This window comes from Pleurodeles waltl, chromosome 3_2 (assembly GCF_031143425.1).
Source record: "Pleurodeles waltl isolate 20211129_DDA chromosome 3_2, aPleWal1.hap1.20221129, whole genome shotgun sequence".
NCBI lineage: Eukaryota > Metazoa > Chordata > Amphibia > Caudata > Salamandridae > Pleurodeles > Pleurodeles waltl.
In genome coordinates, this window is record NC_090441.1 from 8,254,544 (window position 1) to 8,276,318 (window position 21,775).

Sequence of the window (21,775 nt, forward strand, 5' to 3'; positions counted from 1 at the left end):
CTCACAACACTATAAAACGCACACCCACATTACCGACAAACCCTTACAACAAATTTGTTTTGAAAAAGCTGAGAGAGAGAGAATAGCAAACACAACACCAGCATCCACAGGCACACAACACCATCACTCATACAACATCCACGCACCTCAAACAACACACCCTAACACAACACATCACACACCACAACAAACAGCACCTCACACATTGTCCACACCAAATTATGCCACCTCAAAGACACCCCAGGTTTTCTGAGGAGGAGCTCAGGGTCATGGTGGAAGAAATCATCCGAGTAGAGCCACAGCTATTCAGATCACAGGTGCAGCACACCTCCATTGCTAGGAAGATGGAGCTATGGCGGAGAATCGTTGACAGGGTCAATGCAGTGGGACAGCATCCAAGAACACGGGATGACATCAGGAAGAGGTGGAACGACCTACGGGGGAAGGTGCGTTCAGTGGTATCCAGACACCAGATTGCTGTACAGAGGACTGGCGGTGGTACCCCACCTCCTCCCCCACAACTAATAACATGGGAGGAGCAAGTCTTGGCAATACTGCATCCTGAGGGCCTCGCAGGAGTAGCAGGAGGACTGGACTCTGGTATGTCATATATTTACTATTATATCTCCCACCCTACCTGCATGCCATCACATACCCCCACCCTCACCCCATCACTCCATCACCTCACATATGCCCCACTATCACAACCCAGCCATTCCTATACCAAGGCCCTGCATGCAACACATATGCATGGACCCCCATCACCAAAACATGTCCAGTACAGATACCCACCCAGACCCCAAAACAACAATCACACAAGGGCAAACACAATAATGCAAGCACAGGAGTAGAGGGTAACTCACCCAATGCAGAAGATGGCACACACAGATATTAAAACTATGCATTTACACCCGAACAGGACCCATACCCAACGTCACCGGACAGGAGGTGCCAGACATATCCAGTCCCCCCACAGAAGAGGCCCACAGTGATGATAGCAGCTCTGCATGCCTTGATCAAGATGACCATCTCGGCCCATCAGGGACCTCTGGACAGTCGGTTCCCCTGCCACTGTCACAAGCCACCACAGACCCTCCCCCCTCAGGAAACACCACCACAGCACCCACCTAGCGGGCCCATGCCACTGCCCCCAGGAAACATCAATCAGCAGTGTGTCCACCACTACAGGGACCCCAGGCAAACCCACCAACCCAAGACAATCTGGGTCCTGGGGTCAGTGGCAGTGGGCACACGGTTCAGGGGACAGCGGCACAGGACAACATGGAAGCTGGGAGGACTGCTGTGCGACAGGGGGAGGACAGGCCCAGGGAACCCACTCTCCACGACGCACTCTCAAACATCTTGGGATCATACCACCATTCCCAGGAGACCATGGGCACAGTACTGGCCAAGTTTCAGGCTGCAGGAGGAACACTACCTTGGGATCAGGGAGGACTTGAAGTCCATTAACACCACCCTGGTCACATTGCAGGGTTGCTGGCAGACCTGGCCAACACCATGAGGGACACAGAGGCACACAAACGGGCCCCAGACACTAGCCTGGACGATGAACAGCCCTCCACCTCCGCCGGCGCTAGTGGACAGGAAGCTCCACCACAGGAACATCAGGCCACCCGCACCCCACCCCCTGCAGAAGGAGAACCACCGCGCAAATGGTCCCTGAGATCCAGGAACAAGACAGAGAACATTACCAAGACCCCCGCCAGGAAATAAGACCCTCCTGATGGTCACTCTTCTGTCCCACTTTGTTACCCTGTCCACCTTAAACTGCCATTGCACCCCTTTCTATACCCCCATGGACAATGCACCTGTGAGACCAAGAGACTGAACTCTACCATTCCTCCACCATCACCCCAGCCCATTGCACACCCCCCTCCACTTATTAGCACAGAAATAAACACCCTTGAATCACAAATCAATCTGGAGTCAGTCAGTACTTTCACAAATGTGTAATAGCAACCTCTCAGAAATATAGCAATGTCAATGTACATGTTCACATACCTATGTTACACAGTTGTTGGGCAGCAGTAAACATAGCAGAGGGCACAAAGTGGGACCCAGATCTGTGAAATGGAAAGGCAAAGTGACATGTCAGGGTCCATACGCAGAGGTAAAAAGGCAGATTTATGCTATGTCCTACGGTATTATGAGATGTGGGAAGCAGTGCCATCCTCTTACCTGTGTCTCACTGGAAGCATTGCATGATGATGTTGTTTTGGTTGTCTATATCTCCTCTTTCTGCCTCCTCTTCTTCACTGTCCACAGGCTCCAAGTTGCCACAAGACCAGCATCAGGCCCATCCTCCTGCAGAAAAGGCACCTGGCGTCGCAAAGCCAGGTTGTGCAACATATAGCATGCCACGATTATCTGGTACACCTTCTTGGGTGAGTAGTACAGGGATCCACGTGTCAGATCGAGGCACCGGAATCTGGCCTTCAGGAGGTCGAAGGTGCGCTCTATTATCCTCCTAGTTCGCCCATGTGCCTCACTGTAGCGTTCCTCTGCCCTTGTCCTGGGATTCCTTACTGGGGTCAGTAGCCATGACTGGTTGGGGTAACCTGAGTCACCTGCAGATATTGAGGGACAACTGTTAGACATCCTCCAAACATTAGGGAATCTCCCATACACAGACACCTATTTAAACTGTGTGGGGACCTTGGGCTCACCTATTAGCCACACACGGTGCCTCTGGAGTTGCCCCATCACATAAGGAATGCTGCTATTCCTCAAAATGTAAGCGTCATGCTCTGAGCGAGGATACTTGGCATTCACATGGGAGATGTACTGGTCTGCCAAACACACCATCTGCACATTCAAAGAATGGTAGATTTTCTGGTTTCTGTACACCTGTTCATTCCTGAGGGGGGGAGTGACAAATGCCCCATGTGTACCATCAATGGCACCAATGATATTGGGGATATGTCCCAGGGCATAAAAGTCACCTTTCAATGTGGGCAGATCCTCCACCTGAGGGAAAACGATGTAGCTGTGCATGTGTTTCAGCAGGGCAGATAACACTCTGGACAACACGTTTGAGAACATTGGCTGTGACATCCCTGATGCCATGGCCACTGTTGTTTGAAAAGACCCACTTGCCAGGAAATGGAGCACTGACAGGACCTGCACTAAAAGGGGGATCCAACTAGGCACACAGTTCCTGGATTGTTGCACGATCAAGTCTGTAAGTGATAATGATGTGTCTGTCTTCCATTGTTGACAGGTCCACCAGAAGTCTGTACACCGGAGGATGCCGCCATCTCATCACCTGCCCCAGCGGACGTGCCTTATGGAGGAGAAGGGTGAGCAGAGGGTCATACACCACATAGGTTTCACAAGGCAGTTTAACACAATTGTGAAATTATCTGTATGTGCCTTTGTCTGTCCGTATTCCTGCCGTAAATAGGTGTGACGCAGTTAGTTGGCCTGCCATGTGGCCCCCTGAAATGGCGGCTGCCTGACCTGTAAGGAGGGACAAGGGGAAATGAGGTAACTGCGCTGGCGTTGTGCAGCGTCGCAGTAGGTGGTCGAATACCACTGCGCAATTCAGCATTGGTTATCATTGGGCTCTATGGGTTCCAGGAGCCAATGACAATGTACGCCGGCGGTGACGGTACGCACCGCCGCGGACGTGACCGCCATTTTCTATCTGTTCCCTCACTTGATACCTGACCTTCAACAGGAGAGGACCAACACTGCAAGTGCTGCTGTGACCTGAGTCTGGAAGCGACAATGGCTACAGTGTCTGGGGAAAGGGCCCCTGCCTTCACTGCGGAGGAGTGGGAGAAACTGGTGGATGGGGTCCTCCCCCAGTACACTCTACTCTACGGTCCTCCAGACAAACAGGTGAGTGAACCGTGTGCATGGTGGATGGGACATGATTATATGGAGTGTTGTGGATGGAAGAGACGGGGGACAGGCCAGCATGTGAGGATGGTGAGTGCATGTTTTTCTTGGACAGGGTGGGAGGTTTGTGGCCAATGTGTGAGAAGAAATGTACGGGAGAGTAACATCCTTTTTTACTTCAATATTCCTCTAGGTCAGCACCCACCAGAAGATGGGTATTTGGGGTGCCATCGCCAAGGGAGTGCGGACCCTGGGGGTCTACCATAGACGGAGCACCCACTGCTAGAAAAGATGTGAGGACCTGCGCCGCTGGAGCAAGAAGACGGCAGAGGCCCAGCTGGGGATGGTCTCCCAACTTGGAAGGGGTGCCCGTCACACCATGACCCTCCTGATGAACCGGATCCTGGCAGTAGCATATCCTGAGTTCGATGGGCACTTGAGGGCATCACAGCAGCCACAAGGGGGAGAGTACACTCTCATTCAGCTGACTCTGTGCGCTTGAGAAGGTGTCTGGGTGGGGGAGATGGGCTGTGGGATCCCCTAGGCCAGGGCAGACGTGCAAAGGTAGATCCATTGATTTGCAGGCTCATTCCCACTCCAACCACAAAGGTGGTATTTGCCTTCTACACCTAGTCAGGCTCCCATGGGTCCCAGCTGTGCATAAAATGGGTCTAGGCAGAGTCCCCCATGGGCATGTGCTTTTCCCCTGCACTATTAGTCCATGGCTTAGTACATAGGGCTACTCTCTGTGTGTTGTGTCCGCCAACTGTGGTGGTGTTGCAGGCATTGACCATGTGTCTCCTCTGTCTTTCCCCCCTTTTTTGTTTTGTCACCCTGTCCTTATGTGCATTAGCATCATCTGGCGGAGGAGCATTGGCACCGGAGCAGGAGGGAGCTGCAACCCACGTGGCCCTGGAGTATGAAATAACGGAGTCAGAAAGCACCAGTGGGACGAAGGGCGAGGGGAGCTCCACGACGGGGACAGGAGGGGACACCAGCAAGAGTGACTCATCCTCTGATGGGAGCTCCCTTGCGGTGGCGGGCACCTCTGTGCCCACTGCAACAACAGGTACAGCCGCCACCCCCCCTACCAGCACTGCTATCCCAGCAGCCCCTCATCGAGTTTCCCGTGCCTGCTCACCCAGGAGGGTGGGCATCTCCATCGCCCCAGGCACCTCAGGCCCTGCCCCAGTCAGCCCTGCTGCCCTCAGTGAGGAGGCTGTTGACCTCCTGAGATCCCTCACTGTTGGGAAATCAACCATTTTGAATGCCATCCAGGGTGTTGAGAGGCATTTGCAACAAACAAATGCATACCTGGAGGGCATTCATTCTAGCGTGGCGGCCCAACAGAGAGCATTTAAGGCTCTGGCCTCAGCACTGATGGCAGCCATTGTCCCTGTGTCCAGCCTACCCCTCCAACTTCCTCTACCCACACCCAATCCCCTGTACCTCAGCCTATCCCAAGCACACCATCAGACCAGCATGCACACTCATCAACATACAAGAGTGGACATGGCAAACATAAGCACCACACATCCCACAGGCACTCACAGAAGCACCATCCCCATGCAAACACACCAACATCCACTGACTTCACTGTGTCCCCCTCCTCCACGTCCTCCTCCTCCCTCCCTGTCTTGTCTCCTCTCATACCTGCATGCACTACATCTTCATCCACTACCTCCATCACCAGCACGCCCATCACCACACACTGCTCACGTGCAATCACCACCCCAACTACCATTCACACATCCCCTGTGTCCTCACCCAGTGTGTCTGTGAGCCCTCCTCCCAAAGTACACAAACGCAGGCACACACCCACCCAACAGCCATCAACCTCACAACAGTCTCCGGCCCATTAACCTTCACCATAATTCAGCAGACGTACACCTCCTACAACCACTACCTCTTCCTCCACTTCCAAACCCCCTCCATCTTCCCGTCCCAGTGTGTCTAAGAAACTCTTCCTGGGTAACATTGACCTCTTCCCTACACCTCCCCCCCATCCTTCCCCTAAGGCCAGGCTGTCCAGGTCCCAGCCCAGCACCTCAGCCACCAAATCCTCCAGCATTGTGGTCTCAGCAAGTCTGGTCACATCGCGGCCGGCACCCATCAGGGCTGCCAGTGCGCCACCTAGTGAGGCCAAGGATCAGTCCATTCCGCCACCTGCCAAGGTGAAGAAAGTGCCCACATGCAGGAGGGAGAAGCCGCACCAACCACCCAGCAAGGGCTCCTCCATGCCAAAAGGGGACAGTGCCAAGGGACCAGCAGCGACATCAAAGGTGGGGAAGGGACACAAGGCGAAGGAGAAGTCAGGACAGGGCACGGAGCCTCCAGCTGAGGGACGAGAGTCCCCCCTTCTGGCAACCAGAACAGCAACCTGTACGGCGGTGGACACCGCCACCTGCACCACCACCTGCCCCGCCACCCGCATGGCCACCTGCACGTCTGCTGCCTCAGCAACAGTCCCCAGCATCATCCCCGGTGGGCAGCCGTCCGAGGCTGCAGGAGACGTCCAGTTGTGTCCCTTTACAGGTGCTGACACATTCACCAACTCCAGCATCTCCGCCACAGGCACTGCCGCAACCACCACCACCAGCCCTGCGACGTGCTCAGACAGTGCCACCACAGCTGACATGGCTATCATCCCCAGTGGGCAGCCATCCGATGCTGCAGGAGATGTCCTGGACCCTGCACAGCATACATAATGCACAACACCCAGCACTGTTTGTACCAGTAGGTGGCAGGCGAAGTCGCAGCAGGGTGGAGTGTGTCTCTCCCTCCATGGAGTATCATGCTACCTGTTCCCAGGCAATCTTGTGGCAGACACACCCAGATGATGGAATGGGACCTGCCACACTGCATGTGAAGCACTCTGGGCACAAAGCCCCCTCCAGAACCAGTGGAGAATCACATCCACTACCCCAGTCCTTGGCAGGATGAAGCACTCTGGGCACAAAGCCCTCTCCAGAACCAGTGGAGAAAAGCATCCACTTGAGTGACTGTGGCTTTGCACTCCCCAGGATAATGCAGTGGGCAAACCACCCACTGGAGAGACTGTGGCTTTGCACTCCCCAGGATAAAGCAGTGGGCAAACCACCCACTGGAGAGACTTGAGAGACTGTGGCTATGCACTCCCCAGGATAATGCAGTGGGCAAACCGCCCACTGGAGAGACTTGAGAGACTGTGGCTTTGCACTCCCCAGGATAATGCAGTGGGCAAACTACCCACTGGAGAGACTTGAGAGACTTTGGCTTTGCACTCCCCAGGATAATGCACTGGGCAAACCACCCACTGGAGAGACTTGAGAGACTGTGGCTTTGCACTCCGAAGGATAATGCAGTGGGCATGGAGCCCCCTCGTGGAGCAGTGGCGGCGTCCGTTCATCCGGCTGAGGTGCCCCCCCCTGCCCCTGAGGTGCCTGTTTATTTTCGATCTGATGCCCCAGCAGTGTTCTCTCCGTTTCGAGTCAGGTATCATGTGTGGGCTTCGCCCATGCATTTTGGGACCACTGGTCCATGGACAATGATTTCATTACTATCCGGACTTGTGTAGTTGGTGTACATATTTGTATATAGTGATATTTTAAATTGGCCTATCTGATATTTCAATGATTACATCTATTACAATCATTTCATTTTGTCCTTGCGTTCTTCCGGGGGTGACAGGGTGTATATGTATTGTTTCTGCATGTATTTGTGTGTATGTTGTTGTGGGTGGGGGTGTTGCGTGTTGCGTGTGTGTGTCACTCTCTTTTCCCTCCTCCCCTCCCCTGTGTGCTAGGTGCAGTACTCACCGTGGTCGTCGCCGGCGTCTTTGCTGCTCCTGATACAAGAGGAGGTAAACCAGCATGGGCAGGACCTGTAACTCAGGCTTCATGGCGTCCTAGTTCCTCGTTGGGTGTTGGAAGGTGAGTGGTTTCCGTTCCACAGACTGTTTCCGCCGTGCTTTTGATGGCGTTCGTACCGCCCCGGAAAAGGTGGCGGATAGGCCTCTTGTAATACAGTGGGCAGAACCTTGTCTTCCGTCTGGCTGCTGGCGGTTACTGCCGCGGTGTTTGTTTCTGCGGCCGTGGCGGTCGGGGTGTTAATGTAGCTGTCTATGTTGGCTGTTTCTGCCATGGTCGTGATCTCATTTTTTTTACCACTGGCCTGTTGGCGGTATTACCGCTGCTTTAACACTGACTGCCAGGGTTGTAATGAGGGCCATAATCAGCAGATAGGTAGAGGGTTGAGGGCCTGCTGGCTGCACAGAATGCCCTTGATTTTGTCCGACTGGCATACACCTGCTACTAGAGGCTCTATAGTGAGGAGAAGGAGCAGGGGACTGTGTACCAGTCACGCATGTTGTAGGCCGCTGGCTGTAGCGAGCTACTATGCCTCACAGGGTGAATCTCATGCTACATGTGTCCCGACCACAGAACCACAGAGTGCCTGCTGTCAGGATGACCTGGGCAGAGAGATCCGGGGGGAGGCAATTTAAGTCCCGGGTGTCAATCACCACTGTGGTATGGAGAGGTCCGTTGTGCGCCCTGCAGCCGGCTCCTGCGGGTGGCATTTGCCATGAGATAATCATGCTCTTGGGTCCCAAGTGATGGAGTGCAGTGCTCCAAGGTGCCCTCACCTCACAGTAGTGGCTTTGGACTGCGGGCTGCATCACCATCAAGCAGAGCTGACAGGAGTACGGAAGATGGGGTGCTGAGAGGGACTCTCGCCCATCCGAGGCTCCACAGTTTGCCACTGCTACCAAAGGTCTCTTAGTGGTGTGGGACTCAGAGGCCACCACATCTTCTGGTACTGGCCCCAGGAGACCAGGAATGACCCGCTCAAGAGGATTGCCATAGTTCGGCATGTCCCCGATGATGAGCTGGCTGCCGCATGGTGCAGGATGCCAACTTCGCTGTCCCCCAAGCTTCTTGGCTTAGCGGAGTTCAGTGTTCAGTCAGCCATCATGGTTGGTGGCCAGGCTCCGCCGCCATCATTGATTTTTTAACAAATTGGTATGAAGGAGGTTGATTTATTTTCAAAAAGGAAATCTATTTTAAATTTAAATAAAAAGGAACTTGAAGCTTTTAAGTGTTTTAGAAAACAATACTTCTATCATTATTAGACAAGCAGACAAGGGGGGCAATGTTCTGGTTATGAATTTTGTTGACTATGAAAAAGAAACTGTAAGGAAATTAAAAGTGATAGACAACTTGTTTTGCTGTTTGTCCGTCATTGTTGAATATGACCAAGGACATCACGTTGAGGAGGTTGACTGGGTACAGTGTGTCCGGCTGTTTCTGATCAGTCCTATGCAGGATTGGAAAGCTCTGCTGCACGTCGGCCACAAGTGTTCTGCTGGGTTGGTTGGCAAAGAGTTGGTTATGAAAAAAGACAACTAATTAGCAAAAGACAACAGTGTTCCTGTGAAATCTAGAGAGGGTTTGGCAATTAAATTAAAAAGATACCATGATGCTTTCCTATTAACAGATGATGGGTACAAATATTTGAACATAACAGAACTCAGAACACTAATCATATATGTTCTATCCAAAAGTCTTGAAGGTGGCAAAATACCTCCAGCCACCCCTTTGTATCAGGGATAGACTCACACATTGAAAGTGTGTCTGAATACATTCATATTTAGCTGGCACCTCTGGCTTTGACTCACTCATTTGTGATGCTACATATCTTTTGGATCACGTTGCAGAAATGCCATGCAAAGATAATTGCTGCCTTTTCATGATGAATGAAAGTAGTCTATTCACTAACATGGAACATCAGAAGGGGTTAGAGGCTACGAGATTTTTTCTATTCATAAAATCAGCAAGCTCTTTACAACACTCTAAGATGTCATAGGATCTAATGGGATATGCTCTAGATAACATTTTCCTCCTATTGGGAAACCGCTATATCAACAGAAGTGTGGAAATACCATGGGTTCCAGGTTTGCATCCTATTATACAAATCTATTTATGGAAATGTATGAGAGGGAGCATGCCTGGAATGGGTGTATGTACCACTAGGAAGAGTTAGTTTACTGGGGGAGGTACATAGTCAACATATCAATGATTTGGAAAGGAACATGCACCAAGATTAACATGTATCACATATACTTGAATAATAATGGTTATAATTTTACCTTGAGTCTTGAGATTCACCAGAATTCCTTTGTTTTTCTGAATTTGGACTTCTATGCAGAAGACTGCATAATCGGCCCATGTTTTTAAACAGAAGAACAATATACAATTTAGGAAGATTCTCAGCGCAAAAAGGAATTGTGGTTCTATGATGGATTATGAAAAAGATGAGGATAATATTAATAAGAAATTTCTTGATGCTGATACAAGACTGAAATTATTAAAAGGCAAAGAATTAAACAAATGTTGCTTCCAGAACACATCTGTTAATTGCAAGATCCAAAACAAAAGGGATTGAAGTAAAAATAATTTGCTTCATTAATATGTATAGTAGGGATAACAACTACAGTCGCAGGAGTCTAGCTAAATATTGGTTAATTCTGACTATGGATAAAGAATTAAGGTCGTTTCTTTCAACCAAACCCTGTATAACTGATAAATGAGCACCTCCATCAAAGTTGATTCTTAGCCCAAGTGATACTATTAGGTAAATGGGATCTAAGAGCTTATTTGAAATAGCAGCAGAGTGGCTTCCTTCCCTGTCCAAAGGGTGTTACAAAGGTGGTAGCTGCAACTGTTGTACATTTGTATTTGATAGGACAAAAAAGTTTTCGATTATTGGATACAATAGGTTAGATGAAATCAAGTCAAATATGGTGACAAGACATATCCTATAGTTTCACATTTAGAAAAAAAATATCATAACAATAGAGGTTTCCCAGTTAAATTTCTAGGGATTGAACAAGGTAAACTTCATCAATGAGGAAGTGATCTAGAAGTAAATTAAAGGTCTAGAGAGACCTTTTGGATTAAAAAAGTGAGAACCATAACAAAAAGACTGAATGCTGATAGAGAGCTATACAATCTTATTTAGAGTATGGGGTGTTCAGTTTGCATTATGGACATTACAAGCTTCTCCCAAATCATCATATTTAACTAACTAGAGTTGGATGTTTAAATACTAAAATATTAAAATGTGAGATAATGAACTTTCCCTGCAAATGTCAACTATGTTCAAATACTTTAGATTATCTAAATGGGATTACTTGGACATTGCTTATATTTTTAGATTATGAGTTACAAAATTAAATTTTCTCTCTTTTAAAAAACAGTAAAATATAAATTGCAGTTTTTTTATTGCATGTGTTGTGCTCCTTTTTAGGGAGTGGTCTAATATGGATGATGACCAAAGCCACACTTTAGATATGCAAACTAGTGTGACAGAACAATAACAGTAGGCAACCTACATAGGTGACCATGGTTGGAACCTATCCATCAACTATACATTTTCTACTTCTCTTATATATTATTATGTTAATATTACAATTTTTACAAAATGTGAGCTGAACTTTCCCCAGAAATGTAAACCATGATAGAATAAGTTATACTATCTAAATTGGGACTTTCATGTTATCACTTGTACTCTTTCGACTAGATTCAAGAAACAAAATTTCCCTCACTGATAAATCATGTAATATAATATGCTGTTTTTATTGCATTTGTTGTGCATATATATCTAAAGCCGCCGCTGGTTTATTTAGAAAAATTGTTGGCCTAAGCCACACATAGGATAAGAGAATTGTGATGATAAAACACTGACAAGTAACACAAGAGTCAACTTACACAGACACCCATGGATCAAAACGATGCACTAATTATAGATTTTAATAATTCTCTATTTTTTATATCCTGTGTTACTACTGTTCATCCTTTATGAAAACTCTATGGAAATAGTTCAAATTTTCTAATATTTTTTATTTTTCATCATTTTCAATATAAAGGTTAATTTCAAAGTTTTCTTCTTAAATTGCCTTTCTCCTATTTTTGTTGAAAAATAATATTTTCTTGATTTGAGTCCTTCCTTCATTTCAGTGTGAACATTTTGAAATCAAATTGTTAATACTATGGTGTAATAAGAAAGGATTAAAATGAATTATGTTGCAATAATGAGATAGACATAAATACATTTCTATGATTCAGTACTTTGTTTGTGGCCTTAAAATTGGTAGACCATAAATCCATTTTCTAAATTCAAACTCAATTTGTTTTGTTATGTTAAGAATACTTATTAAGCACATGTACACCAAATTAGGTCTTTTGGCGCTAGGTAAGAGGACAACTGGACAATTGTATAACTAAGAATTAGCCATATGCTTGTCTAAATAACATGTTTTAAATGCTTTCTGAATCCCATGTAGTTGGCATTAAACCTCAAATCAAGGAGGAGTGTGCTCCAAGTGTAGGGGGCAGTCACTGAGAACCTAACCCCTCCCAACCTCTTCCTTTTACTTCTAGGTACAGTCAACAGTTTCAAATGGGCTGATTGAAGATGTTGATTAGGAGTGTAGTGCTGACTTCTGGTAGAAATAAACCCAGGACTATTGCCATATAGAAATTGAAAAAATCAAACACCCTGTTTTGAAAATGGACCTCTTGGACCCAGGAAGCCAATGAAACTTACTCCTTCTGCCTGACTCTTCTTCTTTACTCTTCTCTCTTCTTGACTCTTCTCCTCTTCTTCTTGACTCTTCTCCTCTTCTCCTCTTCTTCTTGACTCTTCTCTCTTCTCTCTTGACTCTTCTCTCCTCTTCTTCTTTACTCTTCTTCTTGACTCTTCTCTCTTCTGTTCTTCCTGACTCCCCTCCCCCTCTGTAATCCCCCCTCTCCTATCTTTTCTCCCCTCCCCTCTACCTGACCCCCCCACCCTCCACTTTCCCACCGCCACCTCCTGCTCGGCCCCGTCCACCTGCTCCCATTCGTCGCACCCCTCCCACCCCGCCCCCAGCTGACCCCTCCTCCCCCCCTCCTCTCTCTTATGGCGGCCACTGCACGGCAGAGTCAGCGACCCTTGACCCGATGGTAGGTCGCTCCCCCTGCCACTGCAGCTCCACCAGCCCAGGTTCCTGACACCTCCCAGCAAGACCTGCTAAAACAGTAAGTACTCCCCCACCCAGCCCCTCGCCCTGCCCCGCGCAACTCACCTCTCCTTTTTCTGTACTTTTGTCTTCTGCCTTCCGCTCTCTCCTCCAACCTCTCTCCGCACCTCTGCTGTCCATTTCCCTTCGCTCTCTGCTCCTCTTCTGCAGCCCACTTGCTGCATGTTCTCTCTTCTTTCTTCATCTGTGTTCTTCATCTGTGTTTTTCTTTCTCCTCTGCACCCGACCTGCGTTTACTTTCTTCTTTCTTCATCTGTGTTCTTCATCTGTGTTCTTCATTTGTGTTCTTCTTTCTCCTCAGCACCCCGACCTGCGTGTTCTTTTCTTCTTTCTTCATCTGTGTTCTTCATCTGTGTTCTTCTTTCTCCTCTGCACCCCGACATGCGTGTTCTTTCTTCTTTCTTCATCTGTGTTCTTCATCTGTGTTGTTCTTTCTCCTCTGCACCCCGACCTGCGTGTTCTTTTCTTCTTTCTTCATCTGTGTTCTTCTTTCTCCTCTGCACCCCGACCTGCGTGTTCTTTTCTTCTTTCTTCATCTGTGTTCTTCTTTCTCCTCTGCACCCCGACCTGCGTGTACTTTCTTCTTTCTTCATCTGTGTTCTTCATCTGTGTTCTTTATCTGTGTTCTTCTTTCTCCTCTGCACCCCGACCTGCGTGTTCTTTTCTTCTTTCTTCATCTGTGTTCTTCTTTCTCCTCTGCACCCCGACCTGCGTGTACTTTTTTCTTTCTTCATCTGTGTTCTTCATCTGTGTTCTTCTTTCTCCTCTGCACCCCGACCTGCGTGTTCTTTCTTCTTTCTTCATCTGTGTTCTTCATCTGTGTTCTTCTTTCTCCTCTGCACCCCGACCTGCGTGTTCTTTTCTTCTTTCTTCATCTGTGTTCTTCTTTCTCCTCTGCACCCCGACCTGCGTGTTCTTTTCTTCTTTCTTTATCTGTGTTCTTCTTTCTCCTCTGCACCCCGACCTGCGTGTACTTTCTTCTTTCTTCATCTGTGTTCTTTATCTGTGTTCTTCATCTGTGTTCTTCTTTCTCCTCTGCACCCCGACCTGCGTGTTCTTTTCTTCTTTCTTCATCTGTGTTCTTCTTTCTCCTCTGCACCCCGACCTGCGTGTACTTTCTTCTTTCTTCATCTGTGTTCTTCATCTGTGTTCTTCTTTCTCCTCTGCACCCCGACCTGCGTGTTCTTTCTTCTTTCTTCATCTGTGTTCTTCATCTGTGTTCTTCTTTCTCCTCTGCATCCCGACCTGCGTGTTCTTTTCTTCTTTCTTCATCTGTGTTCTTCTTTCTCCTCTGCACCCCGACCTGCGTGTTCTTTTCTTCTTTCTTCATCTGTGTTCTTCTTTCTCCTCTGCACCCCGACCTGCGTGTTCTTTTCTTCTTTCTTCATCTGTGTTCTTCTTTCTCCTCTGCACCCCGACCTGCGTGTTCTTTTCTTCTTTCTTCATCTGTGTTCTTCTTTCTCCTCTGCACCCCGACCTGCGTGTTCTTTTCTTTTTTCTTCATCTGTGTTCTTCTTTCTCCTCTGCACCCCGACCTGTGTGTTCTTCTCCTCTTCTGTATTTTTCTCTGCGTGTTCCTTTTCTTCCTCTGTGGCCTCTCCTCATCTTCTGGACGCTTCCCCTCTGCTTCTCAGGTCTCTCCTCTTCACCCTGACTCTTCTTCTTTACTCTTCTCTCTTCTTGACTCTTCTCCTCTTCTTCTTGAATCTTCTCCCCTTCTTCTTGACTCTTCTCTCTTCTCTCTTGACTCTTCTCTCCTCTTCTTCTTTACTCTTCTTCTTGACTCTTCTCTCTTCTGTTCTTCCTGACTCCCCTCCCAATCTGTAATCCCCCCTCCCCTATCTTTTCTCCCCTCCCCTTTACCTGACCCCCCCACCCTCCACTTTCCTGCCGCCACCTCCTGCTCGGCCCCGCCCCCCCTGCTCCCATTCGTCGCACCCCTCCCGCCCCCAGCTGACCCCTCCTCCCCTCCTCCTCCCTCTTATGGCGGCCGCTGCGTGGCAGAGTCAGCGACCCTTGACCCGAGGGTAGGTCGCTCCCCCTGCCGCTGCAGCTCCACCAGCCTAGGTTCCTGACACCTCCCAGCAAGACCTGCTAAAACAGTAAGTACTCCCCCCGCCCAGCCCCGCGCTACTCACCTCTCCTTTTCCTGTACTTCTGTCTTCTGCCTTCCGCTCTCTCCTCCAACCTCTCTCCGCACCTCTGCTGTCCATTTCCCTTCGCTCTCTGCTCCTCTTCTGCAGCCCACTTGCTGTGTGTTCTCTCTTCTTTCTTCATCTGTGTTCTTCATCTGTGTTCTTCTTTCTCCTCTGCACCCCGACCTGCGTGTACTTTCTTCTTTCTTCATCTGTGTTCTTCATCTGTGTTCTTCAACTGTGTTCTTCTTTCTCCTCTGCACCCCGACCTGCGTGTTCTTTTCTTCTTTCTTCATCTGTGTTCTTCATCTGTGTTCTTCTTTCTCCTCTGCACCTCGACCTGCGTGTTCTTTCTTCTTTCTTCATCTGTGTTCTTCATCTGTGTTCTTCTTTCTCCTCTGCACCCCGACCTGCGTGTTCTTTTCTTCTTTCTTCATCTGTGTTCTTCTTTCTCCTCTGCACCCCGACCTGCGTGTTCTTTTCTTCTTTCTTCATCTGTGTTCTTCTTTCTCCTCTGCACCCCGACCTGCGTGTACTTTCTTCTTTCTTCATCTGTGTTCTTCATCTGTGTTTTTCTTTCTCCTCTGCACCCGACCTGCGTGTACTTTCTTCTTTCTTCATCTGTGTTCTTCATCTGTGTTCTTCTTTCTCCCCTGCACCCCGACCTGCGTGTTCTTTTCTTCTTTCTTCATCTGTGTTCTTCTTTCTCCTCTGCACCCCGACCTGCGTGTACTTTCTTCTTTCTTCATCTGTGTTCTTCATCTGTGTTCTTCATCTGTGTTCTTCTTTGTCCTCTGCACCCCGACCTGCGTGTTCTTTCTTCTTTCTTCATCTGTGTTCTTCATCTGTGTTCTTCTTTCTCCTCTGCACCCCGACCTGCGTGTTCTTTTCTTCTTTCTTCATCTGTGTTCTTCTTTCTCCTCTGCACCCCGACCTGCGTGTTCTTTTCTTCTTTCTTCATCTGTGTTCTTCTTTCTCCTCTGCACCCCGACCTGCGTGTTCTTTTCTTCTTTCTTCATCTGTGTTCTTCTTTCTCCTCTGCACCCCGACCTGTGTGTTCTTCTCCTCTTCTGTATTTTTCTCTGCGTGTTCCTTTTCTTCCTCTGTGGCCTCTCCTCATCTTCTGGACGCTTCCCCTCTGCTTCTCAGGTCTCTCCTCTTCACCCTGACTCTTCTTCTTTACTCTTCTCTCTTCTTGACTCTTCTCCTCTTCTTCTTGACTCTTCTCTCTTGACTCTTCTCTCCTCTTCTTCTTTACTCTTCTTCTTGACTCTTCTCTCTTCTGTTCTTCCTGACTCCCCTCTCCCTCTGTAATCCCCCTCCCCTATCTTTTCTCCCCTCCCCTCTACCTGACCCCCACCCTCCGCTTTCCCGCCGCCACCTCCTGCTCGGCCCCGCCCACCCTGCTCCCATTCGTCGCCCCCCTCCCGCCCCCCACCCCCAGCTGACCCCTCCTCCGCCCCTCCTCCCTCTTATGGCGGCCGCACGCAGCAGATGCGCTGCTGGCGCGCAGAAGGCGCGCCAAAGGCAAGCCCGTCAGCGCCCATCCGCGCCTGGACCGCATCCAGCGCCGCGACCCCTGGCCCCCAGCACTCCCAAACCCCTCAGCACCGCTACAACCCCAACACCCTCCACGCCTTCAACCCAGGGCGCTCCCGTACCTGCTTCCAAGCTAACCCTAAACGCACCCATGGACCATTCTAATGCCTCTCCTGCAAACTCACCTTCCACCGCGTAACCACCCCTCCCGCAAGCCCACGCGCCAACAACCACCTCAAATGCATCCTGATCAACGCACAATCCGTCCACAAGCACGCCATTGAACTATGGGACCTCCTGGACTCCACCGCACTGGACGTCGCCTTCATCACTGAGACCTGGATGAACGCCTCTTCGGCCCCGACATTGCCATAGCCATCCCCGACGGCTACAAGATCTCCAGGAGAGACCGCACCAACCATGTCGGTGGAGGAATCGCCATCGTCTTCAAGGACTCCATCAACGTCACCACCTCCATCGAAGACACCCCCCTCACTGCCGAACACCTGCAGTTCCAGATCCACACCGACCCCAGGACCACCCTCAGAGGAACTCTCATCTACAGACCCCCTGGACCACGCGCCCCCTTCAGCGACTCTATCACTGACTTCATCTCCCCGCACGCCCTTGCCTCGCCGGACTACATCCTCCTCGGTGACCTCAACTTCCACCTGGAACAGAACAACGACCCCAACACCACCGCCCTGCTCGACAACCTCGCCAACCTCGGTCTTAAGCAACTGGTGAACACCCCCACCCACATCGCCGGACACACGCTCGACCCCATCTTCTCCGCCAGCAACCACGTATCCTTCAGCCACTCCTCCGTAATACACTGGACCGACCACAGATGTGTCCACTTCACCTTCCGACGCGAGACTCGCCACCTCCGCACACAATCCATCCCACGCAGACATTGGAACAAAATCCCCACGGAACAGCTTCTCTCCACTCTCAGCGACAACCAACCCACCTTCTCCACCGACCCCAACGACGCAGCCCTCCGCCTCACGCATTGGATCACCCACTGCGCAGACAACCTTGCACCCCTCAGACGCATCCCAAGACAGACCATCACCAGGAAACCTCTTTGGTTCACAGACACCCTCAAAGAATCTAAAAAAAACTGCTGCACCCTCGAGAAAGCCTGGCGCAAGGACCACACCGCAGAAAACATGTCTGCCCTCAAAAACGCCACCCGCGAACACCACCATCTGATCCGCGCAACCAAAAGAACTTCCTTCACAGACAGACTGGACAAGAACACTCACAACAGCAAAGAACTCTTCAACATTGTCAAAGAGCCCTCCAATCCCAACGCCAACGCCATCACGCCCTCACAAGACCTCTGCAACTCCCTCGCCACCTTCTTCCATCATAAGATCACCGACCTACACGACAGCTTCGGACACCAGACCCAGCCAACCACCACAGAACCTACAACCCCAGCCATCACCCTCAATGCCTGGACTCACATCAGCACGGAAGAGACCAAAGCTACCATGAACTCCATCCACTCCGGTGCCCCCTCAGACCCCTGCCCACACTTCATCTTCAAAAAAGCCGACAACATCATCGCCCGCATCTCCAGACCATCATCAACAGCTCGTTTGCTTCTACCACCTTCCCCGAGAGCTGGAAACATGCAGAAGTCAACGCCCTACTGAAGAAACCTACAGCAGACCCCAGCGACCTGAAGAACTTCCGCCCCATCTCGCTCCTCCCCTTCCCTGCCAAAGTCATAGAGAAGACCGTCAACAAGCAACTTACCAACTTCCTTGAAGACAACAACCTACTCGACCCCTCTCAGTCTGGATTCCGAGCCAATCACAGCACAGAAACCGCCCTCATCTCAGTCACAGACGACATCAGAACTCTGATGGACAACGGAGAAACAGTCGCCCTCATCCTCCTCGACCTCTCGGCTGCCTTCGACACCATCTGCCACCGAACCCTAATATCCCGCCTCCGCTCCACCGGTATCCAAGGACAGGCCCTGGACTGGATCTCCTCCTTCCTCTCCAACCGCTCCCAAAGAGTCTACCTCCCACCGTTCCGCTCAGACCCCACCGAGATCATCTGCGGCGTCCCTCAAGGCTCCTCGCTCAGCCCGACTCTCTTCAATGTCTACATGAGCCCCCTCGCCGACATCGTACGCAAACACAACATCAACATCACCTTCTACGCCGACGACACTCAGCTGATACTTTCCCTCACCAAGGACCCCACCAGCGCCAAGACCAACCTGCAAGATGGAATGAAAGACGTCGCAGAATGGATGAAACTCAGCCGTCTGAAACTGAACTCAGACAAAACGGAAGTACTCTTCCTCGGAAACACCCCGTCCGCCTGGGACGACTCCTTGTGGCCCACGGCCCTTGGCACCGCACCAACCCCCTCAGACCACGCACGCAACCTCGGATTCATCCTGGACCCTCTTCTCAGCATGACCAAACAAGTCAACGCTGTATCATCCTTCTGCTTCCTCACCCTCCGCATGCTCCGAAAGATCTTCCGTTGGATCCCCGCCAACACCAGAAAGACTGTGACCCACACCCTCGTCACGAGCCGCCTGGACTACGGTAACACCCTATACGCAGGAACCACCGCTAAACTCCAGAAACGTCTGCAGCGAATACAAAACGCCTCCGCCCGCCTTGTCCTCGACATACCCCGCAACAGCCACATCTCCGCCCACCTGAGACACCTGCACTGGCTTCCCGTCAACAAAAGGATCACCTTCCGGCTCCTCACCCACGCACACAAAGCCCTCCACAACAAGGGACCTGAATACCTCAACCGTCGCCTCAGCTTCTACACGCCCACCCGTCAACTTCGCTCAGCCAACCTCGCACTTGCCGCCGTCCCTCGCATCCGCCGCACCACAGCAGGTGGGAAATCCTTCTCCTACCTGGCGGCCAAGACATGGAATTCCCTCCCCACCAACCTCAGGACCACCCAGGACCACCTCGCATTCCGGAGGCAACTGAAGACCTGGCTCTTCGAGAAGAAGTAACCCCCTCCCCCTAGCGCCTTGAGACCCTCACGGGTGAGTAGCGCGCTTTATAAATGTTTTTTGATTTGATTTTGATCAATGGTGAAATATGACAGTGTCTAGGTTGACAAAAGACCAGCTGGGTAGCCTGATTTAGGCTAGGTAGTATCACTGCCTTGTAGCCCTGTGGTCCTGACTTGTTCGTCAAAATAGTATGATCAACAGGTCAAAGGCCGCCAATAAGTCCAGAAGGACCAATGCCTGTGTTGCGCCTTTATCAGATTCTTTCCTCAAGTCATCCATGACAGGAAGAATGATTCTGTGGAATGGGCTGGTCAGAACCGGGTCTTGTGGGGATCAAGAAAGTCAGACTACTCCAGGAATGTGCAGAGATGTTGAGTCACATGGGTCTCTACTAGCCTTGCTAGATAAGGGAGTAAGGGAATTGGCGTATAATTTCTCAAAGCAGCTAGATATCCGTGTTTTTTTTTTAAGGGGGAGTACAACTGCCTCATTAAAGGAGCGTGGAACCATTCGCTGACTATGGGAGAAGTTAATGAAAGATGTAGCTATCTCTGGAAATCAATAAGTTTAGGAATTCTTGGGGTGCATATATTGTCTCGTAGGCTATCATTATTCTAATGAGACTACTGGATTTTGAGCGGCAGAATCGCCCGCGGTGTGGGAGATTGAATCTTACCCACTACAGGTGACACCTGTCGCCCTAATCCAGGTTTTGCTCCGGCTAACTAGCAGTGCCTTATCCCTACCCAAGGGCAGGGATGATTGGGCAGCTGAGCGCATGACATAATTGATTTCTCAGGGAAACCGTGGTCACTCAGGTCCAATACGTTTCTCTCAGTTACATTAGTCTCACATACACAATGACAAACAGAGGCAGTATATGTTTCAATAAGATTTTAATGAAGCGACTGCATCTTAGATAGCAAAGCATGTGCTGCAATAACTAGGACGATACAACATGACAAGATTAAACTTGTGACAAGGAGAGTAAAGGATAGAAATAACGCTACCATGTTGTCACTAGAGTCAATAGACTAATTCCTACCTAAGCTATGATAGAGCACAGCGTGTTCAGCTCTAATTCTGCCCTTCAGGTTCCCCTGGGAAGACATCATCCCCCATACCTGAGCAAAGGCCTGAAGTCTGCATAAGCAGCTGTAGCGAAGCGTTCAGCAATGAGCATACAGTCGTGGGTCTCTGGCTGGAATCTCCCTCTAACGTGTAACGGACAGGGAAGTGTTTTTATAATACAACAGCTGATGTTCTAAGAAAATGTCCCTACTTAAGGATGTGTGTTTTTCTATGAATGTCAGAGACAAACCTTGTACCACGTTCACCGGCAACCTATCTTAACTGCAGCCTTGACCAAAGCACAGAGTGAGCAAGAATGTCTTGCTTGAGAACATAGTGCTGGCCTAGGCAAAAACAGCTAGATAGAGAGAAATAAAACAAGACCTCAAAAGTGGCTATTTAAAGAATAATAAAACAAATCTGAATGAAATATATCTAGGTTTGCCTGGACAGCGGCAGGCCTTGTTTGCTAAAATAACATGCATGGAGCTATAACTAAAATGTATACACAACACCCTCCCCTTGTCGGTTGAAGGTGGTTCGAAGCCTAGAGATACATAAAAGCTGCTATGACTCAATCTAGGATATGCCTTTAAGAAATGTCAATAATAAAAGGACACCTGAGCATATATATAAAAGGACAATTTAAAATGTTAACATGTCATTTTTAAAATTGACAATTGAATCTGGGACTATGGAGGACAGTAAATCTTCCAATTCGGCAGGTGTTAAAGTTGGGAAGGCATCGCCGAGAAGGACCAAGGAGCAGTCATGTTCCATAGCCTGGGCCTCAGCTAAGGCAGCAGCATTCCGTGGTGTGCCCAATAATGAGTTAAGAGCTGCATCCTCCTAGAAGGGCAACTCGTAAGCAGGTTCCTGTACCAAATGCACCCTCAATGCGCATGTCCAATACTGAACCCTCAGCGAGAACATCGACAGATCAGCGTCCAATGAAAGCAAGCGCTGCGTAGAAAGACAAACTTCCAGTGCATGTTCGAAAAAGCACCAAAGGCACTGAAAAACAGGCTGCACACATTGTAAAACCGCTCTAAATGACAGAGACCAGTCACACTCCAATTCCTGCAG